General features: G+C 37.4%; 1 protein-coding gene across 3 annotated transcripts in view; it reads right to left on the reverse strand.

Moving 5' to 3' along the window:
• PTPRG (protein tyrosine phosphatase receptor type G) overlaps window positions 1–13,615 on the reverse strand; it is a 720,169-nt gene that overhangs the window by 445,128 nt on the left and 261,426 nt on the right. The gene's annotated exons all lie outside the window — the stretch shown is intronic.

Genomic DNA, 13,615 nt, shown 5'->3' on the forward strand with positions numbered 1-13,615 from the left:
AAATCTTTTAGTGTAATAGTTAATGTAGTTATCCCCAGACTATCAAACCACTTAATATATTCTTTGAGTTACATACTGATTCAGTTCCAGAAATGGCGGTTACCAGATTTCACAAATAAAATTAAAATAACCAGTTAAATTGGAACTTCAGATAAACACTTTTATTAGAGTCTTATATCTTACCTGGCAAGCACAGCATATACAGCCTGCTTGTTAATATTAAGCTACAGAACAAATATGAAATATAGATGTTCGCACCAGAGCTCTAAGAGCTCATAACAACCCTCAGGTTACAGTGTGGAAACAAAGAGAACCTGGGGGCCCTGCAATTCCAGGACAGTTGTGAACAGCACCCCCTCAGTGAATGAAAAATGGAATGTTTAACTAAAGTTTTGCTTATGATATTGTGGTTTCTGGATTTATTTAATAGATACAGTTACAGGAAACAATGCAGTGTTGAATGGGGTAAGAGATAAAGAAGTCTGTCTTTGAGTATGCTATCACACCTGAGACCACATTTAATTCAAAAAAGTCAAGGTTTTAGAAACCTGCCCCTCCAAGTATCAATTCTGTGTGCATCCCTCACTCAGCAGCAGTTAGATTTCCCGTTTGTAGAGGGAATGCCAGAGACTTGGAAGGTGGTAGATTCACTGTGACCTATGTACGCATACACAGACACAAAGACATTTTCTAACCAGCCTGGTGAGCAGCTTTCCTTCACTCAAGCCTTCATTCTTGACCCTTGTCAGCACCAGAAATGTCCCCACTAGAGGATGATCCTGATCTACCTTCACTATGTGTCACCGTATTCCACAGCCACTATTCTGTGGGCACACCTTTAAGCAACTGGATTTATATTTAGTATGTGCAGAGTGCTTACTTCAATGCTGCAGCAAAGACTTACACTGCTACAGTGCAGCTTGTTTCTTTTTTTCCCTGATAATACAAACATAGGGAATTTCCCAAAGTCTTTCATTCCAGGGTAGGAGTGCACAACAGAAATCATGGAGATCAATGGAAGGCGGCAGAAGTGATGTGCACCAATTCTAGGCCCATCCCAAGCTAGATGGGGATGTGGAGCTACAAGACAGAAGGAGCCTGGCTGCGTAAGTGGCAGCCTGGACCTGCATGACTAACTTTGCATGAGTTAAAAGGGAACTGTTTCACCACGTCAAACCAACGAGATTTAAGAACCGTGCCAGCCGCCGTTGTTATTAATAGGTACCCAAGCCATTGCAATGCCAATGGAATCCCAATTACATTTAACGAAATAAAATTTAATGAAATCTCTGTGTGTCACTCCAGCATGATTTATAACACCTCCCTACTTTAGAAAAAAGTCTTTTATCTCAGTTTCATGCTAACTTATTCTGCAAAGTAAAGCCAGTTTTACTGAATGTCAATTTAAACTTTCACAAGCTACATTACCACCATATGTGGAAGCGTCTAAGTTAAGCTTACGAAGTTCATCTGGAACAAGAATTACCAGAAAGAATTTGAAAGAAGAAAAATAAATATTAAGGATTTGCATTACAAGAAAAAGCACACCCTCCACTGTGGTTCTGCCAAAATGACAATGAAAAGTAAAACACACATGCAGGGCCTAGAATCAGACCCACATACAAACAGAAGCTCAGATATAAATGAACGTACGGTAGGCAACTGCCTTCAGAGACTGTTCTGAGATAACTCACAGTAGGAAAAATTAATTGAAATGTTTTATTGAAGAAGCTAAAATGCTGATTAAGCTTGTATGTAATATATTTTAATAACTTTGGCAGTTCCCAAATTCTTCATTCCTTCCCAAATCCACAAGACATTGTATCCCTGAGGTAATTTTCCTCTTTTTTATTACCAGAACAAAAACATTTATTTTATCCTCAGGATTCCACTGACTAGAAGAGAGTTTTCCTTTCGAACTCCAAACCTTTGCTCCAATCCTCCTCTAACACAGCTAAAGTAAAATACTTTACTAGTTGAGACCAACACCTGATACCCAACATACTCCAGCAGAAAATCTCCTGAAAATTTAATGTCTCTTTAAGAAAAAAACTCTCCAAGTTATCAATTCCTTGCAGTTAAAATGCTGCAAAACTGAGACAAAGTAAAATAACATTACAGTTTATATCCATGTCATGGATAGCTTAGGAAATTCATACCTACAACTACTAAAAAAATGCCTTCATAAACCTTACTTTCACACGTAACTTCAGGTAGGCTATCTAAGCATTCCTCATTTTCATTTTAAATCATTTTAATTAAGTACAAGATAGATGAAATAAAATCAACCATTTTAAGTGTACATATGATTATTTAATAAAATACAGCCAACAACATGATCACATTATAGAACATTTACATAACTCCGACATGTTCCTTCAAGCCCCTTTAAGTCAATTTCCTCCATAATACCTGAATGACTGATTACCCATCTGATTTTCATCATTATAGTTTTATTTTCCTCAGAATTTTGTAAAAATATATAATCATATATTACATCATCTTTTATGCCTGGCTGCTTTCACTCAACATCATGTTTTGAGATTCATCCAAGTCGCTGCATTTTTTGTTATATGTCTCTATCTACTGCTGACTTGAATTTTGCTGCATGTATTTATCACCAGTTGATAGACATCTGAGTTGCTTCCAATTTTTGCCAATTATAAACACTCAAATGTTTTATGGACTTCATTGTGATTACCGCCACTTTACAGTAAGTCCTTAAACCAGATCAATTCAACCCTCAACTCTTCTTTCTCAAATCTGTTTGGATACACTAGGTTCTGTATACTTTCAAAACATTTTAGAAGCAAACTGCCTATTTCCATTAAAAGGCATAATTGTATTTTGATTGGGTTTGCCTAAAATCTACATCCACTTATAACTCTAACTATATATATCAACTTCTAACTCTAATTTTAAAAGATTCTGATATGTGGGTTCACAATCTAACCTGCCCTCTTCCTCATTCAGACAGGGCTCCTAAACCACCAAGCTGCTCTGTAGTAGGAATAGCTCTGAGCAACCCAGAAGGCTACTCCCTTCTCTTCCAGTTCCCACTGTTGGTGCTAGCCTTCCACAGGACTCCTGCACTTCCCCAGCTACACAGCCTTTGGCAACACATAATCCCTCTTTCATTCCACAGAAAAATACTTGATGTACCCCAACTGTGCCTTAAGAAAATTCCACTGGGTTGGGGCTTCCTCTGCCTCCGGGAACTCAGAGTAGCTTAAGAAGATCATGTCTCTTAAGTCGATCTCACACTCAGACAGTGAGGACTGTTGTGTTCCTACCACACTGAGTTCTTGTCACCAAGTGGCACACCCACTTATGGTCCTTTGTTTAGAAATTTACCTGTACCCAAGAAGCTTTACCATCCCATGGTATTGTCTTTCTTTCTTATTTTTAGATCATTTCATTGAGTGAATTGCCAGCGATGGAACTACCAAACTGTCCTTTTTATTTTTATTTTTTTGGTGCCATTTCTTAAGCATTAAAATGTTTCTTGGGAACAGGGAGAATGGGGAGTGGGAGGAAAGAGAGCTAAGTTTAATCATATCTCCTTAGACCTGACCCTACAGTCAAAAGGATTCAATGAAAAGGTTTTAAAAGAGTTTATCTTGTACCTCAGGTTAATTCAATGCCCCATTAGCCCAAGTAATGACTTTATACCTACAGGACAAAGTTTATTTTTTCTTCCTTTTAAAAAATGAAAAAGAACCCTAGCTGGTAGGGCTCAGCGGATTGAGCGCCAGCCTTCCAACCAGAAAATCACAAGTTCAATTCCCCCTCAGGACACATGGCTGGGTGGTGGCCAGGTCCCCTGAGGGCATGCGAGAGGCGACTCATCCCCCTTCTTCTCCTCTCCCTAAAAATAAACAAATAAAACCTTCAATAAATAAATAAATAAGAAACCTCACAAAATTAAAATCACTGTATAAAGGAGTAGTAGGCTCTAAATTTCTCCTCACAGAGCATGCACTAAGTCCTTATTTAACTCATGACATTTCAATAAAAATCTGACTTGGAAAGTCAAATGAAAGGTTCCTCCCAGCTCACTATGATGTGGCTACCTTAAATATATATCAAACACCTCTTGAACATTTTTTGTTTTAACTTTGATCAGTCATAACATATGAGTTTACTTTTTGAATTTTTTCTCTTAGTTATATTTAGTAAAATAATCAACGGAAGTATCAAACATATGGAAAAATCCGAGATATCTGCCTGAAATTAATTATATCTTGTATATCTGTTTAATTATATAGTGTCCACAACCCACCTTCCCCTACAACATAAACTCAAAAAAATAAACACATTCCCAGTCACCTGCACTGAGAACATGCCTGGTCAAAAGCAGGCACCCAATGATTCTTTGACAAATAAAAGAACATTTATCTCAGGCTCAACTCATCATGACCAAAACACAAATACTTACGCAATTCATACTCTGACATCACTTATTATAAAACCCAAATCATCTTCATTATACTTATTAACTGCTTTTTAAATCACTTAGTTTAAGAGATGAAAGCTTAATGTTTTTTCACCTTGGAAAAATAACATTCATTTGCCCAAATCATAATTCAATATGTAAGAAATTCATTTTTTAAATATGGGTTTACAACCCTCAGTATTTTAAACTTTAAAGATTTAATAACTGAAAGAATACAAATCAAAATGGGTCCTGTATATTTAGACAGAAAATTAATGAAGAATATTCTTAAATCAATTATAGTTTAATAAAACATTAAAAGCAATCTAAGTGATAAAAGCAAAATCATATCAATTAAGGAACAATTGTACAAAGTAATATGATTTAACCAATGTAAGTGCTCAGCCCATAACACTATCAGGAAATGCTTAAGATACAATATCCAGGAGAAAGAGCAAACACACAACATAAATACACAGAGTCCGGCACAAATGATGCCCCTTCTTTATTTCAAAATCTTTTATTACGAAGTTATCAGCATGTCATTCTGTAACATAACAATATAAAACTCAAGCACACCATATGACATTTTAGGTGAAACATTCAAATGAAAACTATAAATTATTACACCCATGTTATTATCCCACCAACCACACTCTCAAAGGCGTTACTTCCGCCGGACTCTGTTTATGTGCATATAAATTACAAGTGTAGATGATGTATGTGAGCTGTATTGCCTACATTCTAAGATTCTACGAATTCTGAAATACACATTTTAATAACAGCTTTTATGAGGGAAAAAGAAAGAGCAGCACATAAAAAAACACAACACTAAATAAAATGCAGTAGGACTACAAAATAACCCAAATGTGTGAGAAGAGTAAGTTTTATAATAAAGAAAATGCTGTGTCTATAAGGGTACAGAGTGAGCACTGACAGAGAACCCAGTGGAAGAACAGAACTGGAACAAAATCCATAAAATGTCGACAATAATAATTTCTATTTCTTACTTTTCTTCATTTTACAACTTCTGAACACTGAGCACACATTGTTTCTATAATCTTAAACATGAAATCCATTTTTAAAGGTTTATTTTCAAACAAGAAAGTAACGTTGCTATGTGAAATTGGACTAGAAAAATTCCGAGTTCAAGCCTCAATTCTGTTAGGCGCAGTTTGAAACATTTTGAGCCAAAGCTTTTGGAGCTGGTCCATCCTAGAAATTCCACTCCGCTGGCAGCTGGAAAATATTTACCATTTTGCTTTAGTTTGTTTAGTTTGCTTTATTTTCCTTGATAATCTAGGGTGTACAGGAGCAGCTGGATGTATTTTTAAAGAACACAGAATAGTATGTATCACAGAACATCCTCATGTCCACTGCCTTCTGTGCACATGCAGTCCTACTTTCTACAGAAGCAAAACTCATCTCTATCTAACAATAAATATTTCTCAGATGTAACCAACACAAGCTATTTAATATAGTTAACACATCAAGTAAAATTTCCCTGGCACTGATAAAAATTAAAATTTGCTGTAAAACAAAAATCCTTACTTATTTTCTCAGTGATGTTCCTTACTACAAATCAGCTTTCTCAAACCCGTAAATGAAAGTCTCAGTTGTCTTATAGGAGATATATCTTGTTAGCTTTAGATTTGCTTACAACATTAAAAATTTTCTAATAACACATAAATCAGAAACCTGCATACTTCTCTCAATCCTTCCTGAATTCATAAAGCACTGGTTTCCCAGGCATTTTAATTAATATGTGCTAAGTTCACACTATTGATCACTTAAAGACTAGTCCATTAAGCATAAAGAGCTTAGATTTTATATAGCTCCTTTTCAAATGCAATTTTTCAGAATTCTGGTAAAACACTAATAATATGTTATCAATTTTATTTACAAAAACACAAAACAAGAATTAATTCCAAGTGACAGTTGTAGCATGAGAAGGCAAAGGAAGAAAAAACTTAGGGAAAATGGTAATAATACTCAATTTTGGCCAGTCATTAAACATAGAATATCATGAACTAAAATTTAGTCAACTATTTTTTTTAAGTTTTTCCACATTGATATTTGGTTCAAAAGGTCCAGTCCACATAAGCAATGTAAGTCATTACATGCTTAAGGAATCCTCTTTACTTAAAAAATTCACAGCCATAAACTCCTATGTGGAGGTTTATCATAAACTGCTATGTACAGGTTTAAAGGGAAAAACCCGTTTTAATAACACAGAAGCCAGAATATCATACTGTAGGCACATACTGCGTATCGCAGTTCATTTTAGGCCAGGCTCACACAGGCAGCCAAACGAGCAGAAAACAGAAAATTCAGCCTGACCAGGGAACTCGGTTGGTTAGAGGGTAGTCCAGATACCCCAAGGCTACGGACTCCATCCAGTACGGGCACATGCAGGAATGCATAAGCCAGTGGAACAGCAGATTATCGTTTCTCTCCCTTTCTCCAGAGTCAATTAAAAAAACTGAAAATTCAAAGTCAAGCTAAAACTTATTAAGAGGTTAAATCTGACGCCTTATTTTGTAATTACAATGAAACTGTGCCTTTCAAAGAAAAAACAGCATGTATATATTCATATATACACACACATACATATATACAATAGATATACATTTCTGTGTAGTTTTGGTGGCCTTTATTTATAGTCAGGACCAACCTCTAGAAATCACTTAAAACAAACATAACTCTTCAATCGTTCTGAGGGAGGTCAGCCAACAGCACAACCGTCCTTAGTGAACTGTGCCTCACACACTAAATTTAAGACGAGTTCACAGTTTCTCTGGATTTTTGGTCTAGTTCCTTCCTATTCACCACACCAGGAATCTCAGGTCAGTCATTTAACCTCCCCTGATGTTAATGGACATGAATTGTACCCCTCCCCCACAACACTCACATGTTGAACTCCTAATTCCCAATGTGATGGTCTTTGAAGAGATGGCTTTAAAGAGGTAATTAAGGATAAATGAGGTCAAATAGGTGCAACCCTAATCCAATAGGATTGCCATGTGCCTTAAGAAGGGAAGACACACAGCAGATGGACTATCTGAGGACACAACGAGAAGGTGGCAGTCTGCAAGCCAAGGACAGAGGCCCCAGGAGAACCCAAACCTGCCCTCACATTGATTTTGGATTTCCAGCCTCCCAAACTGTAAGAAAAAAAAATCAGTTGTGTAAGTCACCCAGTAGGCAGCACTGTGTTATGGCAGCCCTAACAGACTAATAGAGCTTGCTTTAGCATCTTCACCTATTTTGATGACCCCCTCCAAATTGTACAGTAAAAGCACCTCATAGTTGAAAATCACAAAGGTATGAAGCAAGGTGTCTGGAAGACAGAGCACAGTAAATAGTAGCTGCTGTGCTTGGTATGACAAAGTACCCTAAGTAAAGGAAGCAGAGAGGGAAACCCGGTAGCTTGTTCTGGAGCTGGGCCTACCTCCCTTGTATACCGACACCAGGCCTCAGAATACTACAATCTCAAATGCATTCACCTCAAACATTTATTTCCAAGGTGGAAGGTGAGGCATGCCTGTACCAGAGAGGACAGGGGCTGGTGGTGGGTGAGACAGAGAAGAGGGACATCTCATAACAGAATCATACACCAAGAAGAGTTTAAAAAGAAGAGACTGGGAAGATGAAGACTTCAGTGGTGGTTCCCAGTCAAAGCTCTGAGAACAAGGCCTGTAAACACCCAAAGAGCCATTAAATTGTAGTGGATCCCAGCTATTCACATTTGTAGCAAATGCTCAAAATAACCCTGGAAAACCAGGGGTGAAAACTACTGATGTAGACTTCAGGCTGCCAACAAGGCCAGACCATCATGGACTTGCACGGTGACAATGATATGATCCGACTGAGAAAGTAAACTGATTCCACCACATAACAATAGTCACAGCAAGAGATGACCAGCAGCTGAACAACCTAATCCTCTTTCTTGGAAGACAACCTTGATAAATAGCCACCAAAGGTAATATAACCTGCCTCTTACCCCATGGGGGAGAGAGATCTGGAAACTCCCAAACTTGACAGCATAATTCTGAATACAAATGCAAATAACCTTCCAGTGGACCTGAAGGCTTAAGATGCTAGACTTAGGTGTACTTCTGTATTTAGCTAAATTAAAGATGAAAAGCAGTCAGCCCTGACTTGTGTGGCTCAGTGGGTTCGGTGTCATCCCACAAAGTAAAAGGTTGCTGGTCCAATTCCCAGTCAGGACACATGCCTGGGTTGCTGGCTAGGTCCCCAGGTTCAGAGCGTGTGAGAGTGACTGATGTTGCTCTTACACGTTGATGTTACTCTCCCTTTCTTTCTCCCTCCCCCTCTCGCCAAAAATAAATAAATAAAATATTTAAAAGTAAAAATAAAAAGTAGTCAAAGGGAATGTCGATATGAAACAAAGCCCAAAATATAAATAAATAAGCCTACAAATTCAGGCTTCATTGATTAAGAATAACAATTTAGCTGAAATAAAATCTAACTTTCTAAGCCTTAAACCCTGCATCCCTGATACGTACACTTTTAAAAAAACTTTCAGGATGACAAACCAAAATAAGCGCTGCACATCTGAACCAGATTTTTAAATAAATTAAGCCCAAAAGAAAAGAAAGTTTTGTACTGTAAATTGCCCCCCTACCAGGGAGAGTATTTTTGAGAGAAAAATAATCTTAAGGCCAAAAAAAATAAATAAATCTTTATGAACAAACTTGACAGCAGAAATCTTCCAAATGATTCTAAGGCCAATTTTTATCAAAGCTGGTTCCAACCATCATTACTGCAGGAGATGGAGTGTATGTGTGAGTGTGTATGAAGAAATGACTTGAGGGAGGCAACCTGTCAAAAGATAATGCTATAACAAATACTTTCCTTTCAAGGCAAATATCTTTTTTGACAAATAAGCTAAAAGAAAAGACATAAGAAGAAGCTGTCTGAAACATTTATTTCCCCTCAAAAAAGTCTTCCTGAACTACTTCTGAAGTCCTAAAGCTGACCTTCACTTCATTAATCCTATTAAGTTTACTGTGCTGTGACTAATTGAAAGTCATGAAGATTAAGAAATAAAGAAAACCCATAACCTTGTGGATTATAATAGCTAACATTTAGACAAAGACCTCCTTTGGTCGATGGGCTTGCCTGGAAAACACTTTAGCACTAAAATCATGAAATACAGAGAAACATAGGGGAAGGAGCAGGGGATAAAGGACACACCTAGGAATTGGTACCCGCGTTGGGTACAACCCTGAAGGTCTCTCTTTCTGTTAGTTATAGAATAACCACAAACACTACCCCAGGCATAAAATCTAAAGTTCTGAAGTTAACTAGATTAAAGCAGTAAAAGCTCTTGTGATTTCTCCTGTGAGTTTCTAAGTAGATTTTCAAAATGAAAAGTCTGCATGCCAAAATTTGATAGATGTAGCAAACTGCCCTGCAAAATTGTGAGTATCAAAGTACATGGCCTATACAATATTTAGGAACTCATGTATTTAGAATTCATCTAAAAACTTTCAATCACGAGACCACCTACACCTCAGGCCAATTCTACTCCATCTGTCCAATAAAAAATAGCAGGAAATTAGAGGGTAAGAGTACAGATTCTCTAGTCCCAGGGAATTACTCTGAGTCTCAGTTTTCTCAGCTGTAAAACGAAAATAATACCTACTGTTTAGGAGGCCTAGAGGAAATAGGTGAGAGAGAGGGAAGTTAGGGCCTGATGCCCTGAAGGCAGCACACCACAGTGGTTAACAGTGCTGCCTCCAAATCCAAAACCCCTGGGTGCAAGTCCAGGCAGCCTCTTACAGCTGAGTGAGCCTGGGCCAAAGGAGTAACCTATCTGTGCCTCAGGATTTCCATCCAATCTGAGGTTGTACCAGTACCTAACTCATAGGGCTGTTATCAGAATTAAATGAGTTAGCAAAGGCAAAGGGTTTTCACCAACACCTTTATAAAAAAGAAAGAGGGAGAGAGATCGTCATTATTTTCGGCAGCAAATTCAGTATTCCAAACCTTATTTCCAAATACAGTAATTTTGAAAGTGGGGCTTCCATCACCATGTCAAAGCTAAAAGCACAGCTGTGGGGTGATATGCCTGTTACAGCTAGATGGAAATGTGAAATCATTTGCATGGAATCGCGTATGCAAAGTATCTCCTCCTTCTTGTTAGGCTGAAATACATGATTACACTTATTTTGGCTGATATAATTTCTTGATTGACTCTTTCTGGTGAATTTTATAAGCTACAAATATATGAACCAATGTATAAATAAAATCTCTCATCTGGAAATATTTTTAAAATACTAAATTTTTAAAGCCATTCCACCAAATATAGTTATAAATAATTAAAATGTAAGTGTATTCTCTTTTCTCTTTCGGTAATTTTTTAGTCTCATCAGAGGCAATTAAAATACCACTATAAATATGCATGATATTGATGTATATATAGTATGTCTATATATATATGTATGTATATGTATATGTATATGTATATGTATATACACACAGTTAAAAACCAACCATTCCTACTAAGATTTTACCTCCTTTTTCAATGGGAAAAATATCTCCCATAAGAGAGAAGTCAAAAAACAGCCAAAATTTCTCTGTTTTATTGGTCGCTGGCATTATCCCAACTCATTTATTCTTGAAATTCCCAGGTAGGAAACACTTATAAATGGCACAGTTAGATTCACAGAGTAAAAAGAAGGTGGATGGGACCCATGGGAGAAAAATGAAAAGCCAAAAAAGAAGGATGAATGGGAGCTTAAGTCTAAGTTCGCTTTCACCTGGGTTAAGTATCAAGCAAAGGAAGTGATATGGGGTATTTAAAGAAAACAAAAAAACAAAACCAGATGTCACCTAAATTAAAACTGGAACAAAACATTTGTTCTTGACATACTCACAGTGGGTGAAGATTACCCGATTGTTCACTTAACTGCTTTACTTTTTAACAGCTTCTTCCTTCTCCTTAGCATTAATGGATAGCGTGTTTGCTCACAAATTTTGTGAGACAGATGTTTACACAGATTATTAATATTTTTCAGTGAAAAGGTTTACAATAAAACCTAGGACCATGCTGACCTTTGCCTGACTCTGAGCCCTCCATAAAAATATAATATATAACCATATGGCACTCCCTCAGCTCTAAGTATACAGATCACTAAAGAAACATACTTCACAGCTAAATGTCCACCACTCTTCTAATATGTTTCAAAAACTTGAGAATACCAGACAGTGCAAGTTAAGGCATCAAACAGTGAACCATGACATTTGTTACTTAAACAGGGCCATATGTCTTAATGAAAGGAAGACACCAAGCAAAACAAAGCCCAAATTTCGCTTTGGCTCCACAAATTATGGTGTGCTGTTGGCTCCTGATGAGAACTATCCTCAGTTTTAACCAGTATAGTCAAAATGCAGAGAAATTGTCAACAAGGAACAGCCAACCTAGAGAAGACCTTACAGGTGCTTCCTGTTAAAAAAACAAATATACATATACGTAATATAACATGTATGTTCACATTTCATATATGTTTGTATATATACTGAGATACATACATACAGAAATTTTGTTTTATGGTTGATATGATACCACACAACTAAATTAAACATTATCAACTTCAAAGATGACAACATCCTTCAATACAAGAGACTAAGACAGTTCACAACATACAATTCCAAAGCATAGCAAAATTCACTGTGAAGGTTCCAAAAATATAGCAACTTTGATTTGCTACACAGGTTTTCAGAACTGGCAATGTTCCTAGGGTTATGACAGATGACATCACAGCATTTCTCAGAGCCAGCTGTTAAACACATTTTTAAGTGAATAACTTTGACCAGCCTTTGATATAAATGTAACTTTTAGGAACAACTACTGTATATAACAAAGGTGCTGTCAACACACTGAAGGATTAAAACCAACCCAGGCAACGGTTTTCGTCTTTTCTGTAAGACATGCACCATCTGGAGGGTGAAGAGCCTCAGGGCACCTCCAAACCAAAATGGATGGAATGGCCCCTCTGTGGTCACAGGCTGAACCAACGGAGCCAAACAGATCACAAGCAAGACAACCCTGTACTCCAAGTTCAGGAGGATGATCAACCTGCAAACTAAAAGTACTAAACAATTTTCTGCACTGCAGGCCTCTTACTTGAGGGTTGACAGATACCTTTGGTGCAAATAAAAAAAAGTAAATTTGCCACACAAAAACAGATAACAAAACCCGTGCCAGATGTAGGAGAAACATTTTTCTGTGGATTAATATACTCTCCGTGGCAATATTGTCAAGTGATTCAGTTCAAAGTTTTGTAGAGTCAAATATGGGGCATGAGGGGCGGGGGGCGGCGCACAGAGGCAGGAGAAAGGGTAGGACAGTATTCGCTTTTGAAACAATTAACCCACAAAGGCTTTCTTTTGGACTGCTCCTTAAGGTGGGGGTGTATCCCTGGTGGTGTCCTTGAAGGCAGTGATTGGCTGAGTGAGGTGTGATGAATGGCCCCTAGCCCCCAACAGAGAGGACACAGGCCATGGCCATGGCCACAGAAGGTCATTCATTACCCAATGTAAACAAACAGAATGACTGTTGTGATAAATAACAGTCATTATTGAACTACAATGTTCTCTGGGAATTCCTCAACACTTTCTTGACATTTATGTACTATTTGTGGAGAACCCAGCGAGGCTCACTCAATATTATTTAGTGTTTCATGCTTTATGTTGGATACCAGAGACATTTACTTCTTCTTTGTTGGGATGCATGTGTCTGAACAAATACGGACGTCTTCATTTCTCATTGCACAGCGAGTTTACTCCTTCTCTCTTACATGTATGTTCACATCCACACACACATACACTCCAGGCTGACACCAACAAAACATAACACTGAAAATATTAGAGAAATAGTCTGTCCTAGGCTTTATCCTCTTGTGATTAGAGGATCAGTCACAATGGTAAGCACATTATACCCATGATTAACAGGGAAAAAAATAAAATAAAGTACAAAAGATGTTAGCCCAAATAAAGAAATCTCTCAGGGAAAAGAAAACCACAGCTTACCTCTTTTTACATAATCTTTGCCACTGTGCCTTCTTCACATAATAAGTTGTTGTCACTGTAGGAAAAGTCTTCCCAAAATCTTTACCAAGCCAATGCCCACTGGCCTAAGTCCAAGAGCAT

The sequence above is a fragment of the Artibeus jamaicensis genome, unplaced genomic scaffold, assembly GCF_021234435.1.
Source record: "Artibeus jamaicensis isolate MK-2021 breed Jamaican fruit bat unplaced genomic scaffold, CSHL_Jam_final contig_519, whole genome shotgun sequence".
Taxonomy (NCBI): Eukaryota; Metazoa; Chordata; class Mammalia; order Chiroptera; family Phyllostomidae; genus Artibeus; species Artibeus jamaicensis.